Source organism: Capsicum annuum, unplaced genomic scaffold, assembly GCF_002878395.1.
Source record: "Capsicum annuum cultivar UCD-10X-F1 unplaced genomic scaffold, UCD10Xv1.1 ctg4852, whole genome shotgun sequence".
Lineage (NCBI taxonomy): Eukaryota > Viridiplantae > Streptophyta > Magnoliopsida > Solanales > Solanaceae > Capsicum > Capsicum annuum.
The window spans coordinates 70374-76093 of NW_025856233.1; positions in this window are offsets into that span (position 1 = coordinate 70374).

A 5720-nucleotide genomic window follows, 5' to 3' on the forward strand; every position below is an offset into this window, starting at 1 on the left:
TATAGTGATGTTATATTTGTATATGTGGTGGCCCCGACGGCCAAGTATTATATATATATATATTTGTGCGTGTTGTGCTGATACAGGTAGTTAGACCCTTCTATATGCAACGAAGTGCTGTCCAAATTTTTGGTGACATGTAAGTGAAAGTACAGGTATTTGAACGGGTTCTCCCAGGCCTTCTCGGCTTCGGGTGCCAGTCCGGCCCGATGGGATTTTGGGGCGTGACACACCCCCATAATTATGAGCTAGAACATATTAATTTGGCTCGAAAATGATCCATTTGCTCTGTTTCACCCGTTTAACCACCCAAACAGCCCCACCTATCCCAACGGCCCACACTTTTCTACTTCTTAGCCTTCCTGGGAGCCCTAGGCCCACCCCAGAACTGTGAGCTATAGCACACCGATTTAGCCAAAAAATAGCTCATTTACGTTGTTTCACCCGTTTGATCATCCAAACGACCCTTTCGCGTTATTTCGTTGTTTGACTACCCAAATGGCCCCGCCGACTTCAACAACCCATACTAAGCCGCTCTTCAGCCTGTTTGGGGGCCTTTGGTTGAATTTTGCCCTAAAACACGCTCAGACCTCAGGCCCTCTCTCAAAATTGTGGGCTATAGCGCACCGATTTGGCCTGTAAATGCCCTGTTCACGTTGTTTTGTCGGTTTGACTACCCAAATTGCATTGCAGACCCCAACGGCCCATACGGGGGGCCTTGATGGATTTTTTACCCAAAACAGACATTTTTAATCGTGCTCACCCCAAAATGTGGGCTATAGCACACTAATTTGGCCCGATAAATTCCCCGTCCACACTGTTTTGCCTGTTTGACCACCCAAATGGCCTTGTCGACCCCAAAGACCTATACTAGATCTCTCCTCAGCCTGCATGAAGGGCCTGAATTAATTTTTTTCCCAAAATATGCTTAGACCTTAGGCTTACTCCCGGATCGTGGGCTATAGCCTACCGATTTGGCCTAAAAATGCCCTATTCTTGCTGTTTTACCTTTTTAACTACCCAAATGGCCTCGCCAACCCCAACGAACCATACTAGGCCGCATCATAGCCTGCTTTGGCCCTTTCAATTAATTTTTGTCCAAAAACACACCTGAGCCTCGGCCACCCAGAACCATAGGCTATAGCACACCAATTTGGCTCAAAAATGCCCCTTTCGCACCGTTTCGCCACCCAATTGGCACCACCGACCCTAATGGCCCACACTAGGAAGCTCCTCATCCTACCTGGGAGCCCATGGTATATTTTCAGTACAAAATACGCTCGGGCCCTAGGCCCACCCCGGAATAGTGGGCTAGAGGACATTAATTTAGCCTGAAAATGCCCCGTTCCCACCGTTTTGCCCCTTCCACCACCCAAATAACCCTGCTGACCCCAACAGCCCATACTAGGCTACTCCTCAGCCTGCCTGGGTAGGCCCAATTGATTTTTGGCCAAAAATATGCTCGAGCCCCGAGCCCACCCCTAGAATCGTGGGCTATAGCACAATAATTTTGCCCAAAATGCCCCGTTAGTGACGTTTTGGTTGTTTGACCACCCAAATAGTCTCATCGCTCCTCAACCTGCCTGGGGCCCTCGATTAATTTTTTTCCTAAAATAAGCCCGAGCCCCAGGTCCACTCTAAATTGTGGGATATGGCACACCGATTTGACCAAAAATGCCCCATTCATGCTATTTTGATCATTTGACCACCCAACTTGCCCCACCGACCCCAATGGCCAACACTAGGCCGCTCCTTAGCCTGACTAGGGGCCTCGATTGATTTTTGGCCTGAACCACGCTCAGGCCCCCGACACACCCCCAAAATCGTGGGCTATATCTCATCGACTTGGCCTAAAAAATTCTTCTTCGTATTGTTTCGCCTGTTTGACCACCTAAATGGCCTCACAAACCTCAACGGCCCATATTAGGCTACTCCCCAGCGTGTTTAGGGGGCCTCAGTTGATTTTCGATCTAAAACACGCTCGAGCCCTAGGCCCACCCTCGAAGCTGTGGGCTATAACGGACTGATTTAGCCTTAAAATGCCTCGTTCATGCCGTTTTGCCTGTTTGACCACCCAAATAGCCCCGCCGACTCCAATAGCCCACACTATATTGTTCCTCAACCTGCCTGGGGGCCTCAATTAATTTTTGCCCCAAAACACGCCAAAGACCCGACCGCACCCTAGGAACCGTGAGCTATAACACACCAATTTGGTATGAAATGTCTCGTTCACACCGTGTCACCTGTTTGACCACCCAAATTGCCCCGTCAACCCAAGTGGCCCATACTAGGGCACTTCTCAGCCTGCCATGGGGCCCTCAATCAATTTTTAGCCCAAAACACACCCAGTCCTTTGGCCTACCCCTGGAACCGTGGGCTATAACACACCAATTTTGTCCAAAAATGCCCCGTTCATGCTGTTCTAGGGGTGGGCCAAAGGACCGAGTGTGTTTTGGGATAAAAATTGATTGATGGTAGCACATCGATTTTGCCCAAAAATGCCCCGTTCGCGTCGTTTCACCCTTTTGACCATCCAAATGGTCTTGCCAACCCCTATGACCCACACTAGGCCGCTTCTCAAACTTCTCGGGGGCCCTCGATCAATTTTTGGCACCAAACATACTCGTTCACCGGGCCCACCCTAGAACCGTGGGCTATAGCACAACGATTTAGGCTAAATATGCCCTGTTCGCGCCGTTTCGCCTGTTTGACCATCCAAATGGCCCTGCCAACCCCAACAGCCAACACTAGGCCACTCCTCAGCCTTCCTGAGTGGCCTCGATCAATTTTTAGCCTAAAACACGCTTAGGCCTTGGGCCCACCTCTGTAACCGTGGGCTATAACACGTCAAATTGGCTTGAAAATTCCCCATTCCCACCGATTTGCCCCTTTGACCACCCAAACGGCCCCGTCGACCCCAAATTACCTATACTAAAAAGTTCTACAGCCTGCTTGGGGCCTCCGATTGATTTTTTACCCCAAAATACATTTGGGCCCACCCCGGGACCATGGGCTAAGCACACCGATTTAGCCTAAAAATGTTTTATTCATGCTGTTTCACTCATTTGACCACCCAAATTACCCCACCAACCTCAACGACCTACACTAGGTGGCTTCTAAGCCTGCTTTGGGGGCTCGATTAATTTTTGGGCCAAAACATGCTCGGACCTGGAGCCCACCCTCCAAATTTTTGGGCTATAGCACATCGACTTATCCCAAAAATGCTCCGTGCATATTGTTTCACCTATTTAACCACCCAAATTACCTCGTGAACCCCAATGGCCCATACTATAGCAATCTCCAGCCTGCCTGGGGGGCCCCGATCAATTTTTGGCCCAAAACACACCTAGGCCCTAGGCCTACCCATGGAACCATGGATTATAACACACCAATTTGGCCCAAAAATGCCTCGTTCTCACTGTTTTGCTGAATCCAACAACCCATAGTAGGCCATTACTCAGCCTGACCGGGCTCCCCAGCCAATTTTTAGACCAAAACACGCTTAGGGCCCAGGTCCACCCCAGAACCGCGGGATATAGCACACCGATTTGCCCCCAAAATGCCCCATTAGTGCCATGTTTCTCGTTTGACCACCCAACTTGCCCCACTGACCCCTACGGCCTAGACTAGGCTACTCTTTAGCCTGCCTGGGGGGCCCTAATTTATTTTTGGCCAAAAACACACCCGAGCCTCGGGCCCACCCCAAAAATCGTGGGCTATAGCATATCGACTTGGACCGAAAATGTCCTCTTCGCACTGTTTCTCCTATTTGGACACCCAAATAGCCCTGGAAACCCTAACGACCCATACTAGGTCACTCCTCAGCATGTCTAGGGGCCCCCAGTTGATTATTAGGGAAAAACACGCTTGTTCCCCGAGCCCACCCCACGAGCCGTGGGATAGAGCACACTGATTTGGCCTAAAAATGCCTCATTTGTGCCGTTTTGCCTAATTGACCTCTCAAATGGTCCCGCCAACTCCAACGGACCACACCAGGCCTAAAACACTTCCATACCCCAGGCGCACCCAAGGAACCGTGAGCTATAGCACATCGAATTTGCCCGAAATGCCCCATTCTCACCGTGTTGCTCGTTTGACCACCCAAATGGCCCCGCGATGCTAATGGCCTATACTAGGCCGCTCTTTAGCCTTCCATGGGGCCCTCGATCTATTTTTTACCCAAAACAAGCTCGGGCCCCTAGCCCACCCCTAGAACCGTGGGCTATAGCACACCGATTTTACCCAAAAATACCCTGTTCGCATCATTTCGCCTGTTCAACCACTCAAATGGTCTCGCTGACCCCTATGACCCATACTAAGACACTCTTTAGCCTTCCTGGGAGGCCTTAATTAATTATTGTCACAAAACACGCTCGCGCCCCAGGCCCACCCCAGAACCGTTGGCTATAGCACACCGATTTTGGCCCAAAAATATTCTATTCGCTCGATTTCACCTATTTGACCACCCAAATAGCCCCACAGACTCCAACAACCCATACTAGGCTGCTCCTCAGCCTTTCTAGTGGCATTTAATTGATTTTTGGCCAAAAATTCACTCAGGAATTGGGCCCTTCAGCAGAACCGTGGGCCATAGCACACCGAATTGGCCCGAAAATGCCCCATTAGCACCGTTTTACCTATTTGACAACCCAAATGGCACCGCCAACCCTAACGACAAATACTACGTTGCTTATCAGCCTTTTTAGGGACCCCAAATGAGTTTCAACCCAAATCACGCCTGGGGACGGACCTACCTCTGGAACCGTGGGCTATAGAACATCGATTTGGCCCGTAAATTCCCTATTCATGCTGTTTTGCCTATTTGACTACCTAATGGACCCGACGACCCAAATGGCCCATACTAGTCTACTCCTCAGCCTACTTAAGAGACCCCGATAGATTTCGGCCCAAAACATGCTTGGGAACCGCTCTCACACTAGAATGGTGGTCTATAGCACACTGATTTGGCTTGAAATAGTCCCGTTCGGGCTATTTTCCTCGTTTAACTGAGCAAATAGCCGTGAAGACCCCAACAGCCCATACTAAGCTGCTTCTTAGCCTGCCTGGGGGGCCTTGATTAATTTTTATCCTAAAACACTCTTGGGACTTGGGCTCATCCCCTAATCATCAGCTATAGTACACTGATTTGGCCCGAAAATGCCCCGTTCTCATTGTTTCACCCCTTTAACCACCCAAATGGCCCCACCAACCCCAACAGCCCACACAAAGCTGCTTCTCAACCTACCTGAGGGCCTCTAATTGATTTTTGGCCTAAAATATGCTGAAGCCCTGGGCCCACCCTCGGAACTATGGTCTATAACACACCAATTTGGCCTAAAAATGCCCGTTAGTGCCATTTCACTTGTTTGACAACCCAAATTACCCCGCCGACCCCAACTACCCATATTAGGCAACTCCTCAGCTTACCTGGGGTGCCCCGATTGATTTTTAGCCCAAAACATGCCCTGGTCTTAAGCCCATCCCCAAAATTCATCGAATTGGCCCAAAAATGCCCCATTCGTGTCGTTTGACCACCCAAATAGACCCAAAAACCCTAATGGCCTACACTAGTCTGCTCCTCAAACTACCTGGGTGAGCTCAGTCAACTTTTGGGCTAAAACATATCCGATCCCGAGTACCACCCCCAAAATCGTGAGCTATAGCACACTTATTTGGCCCAAAAATGCCCCGTTTATGCCATTTTGCCCGTTTGACCACCT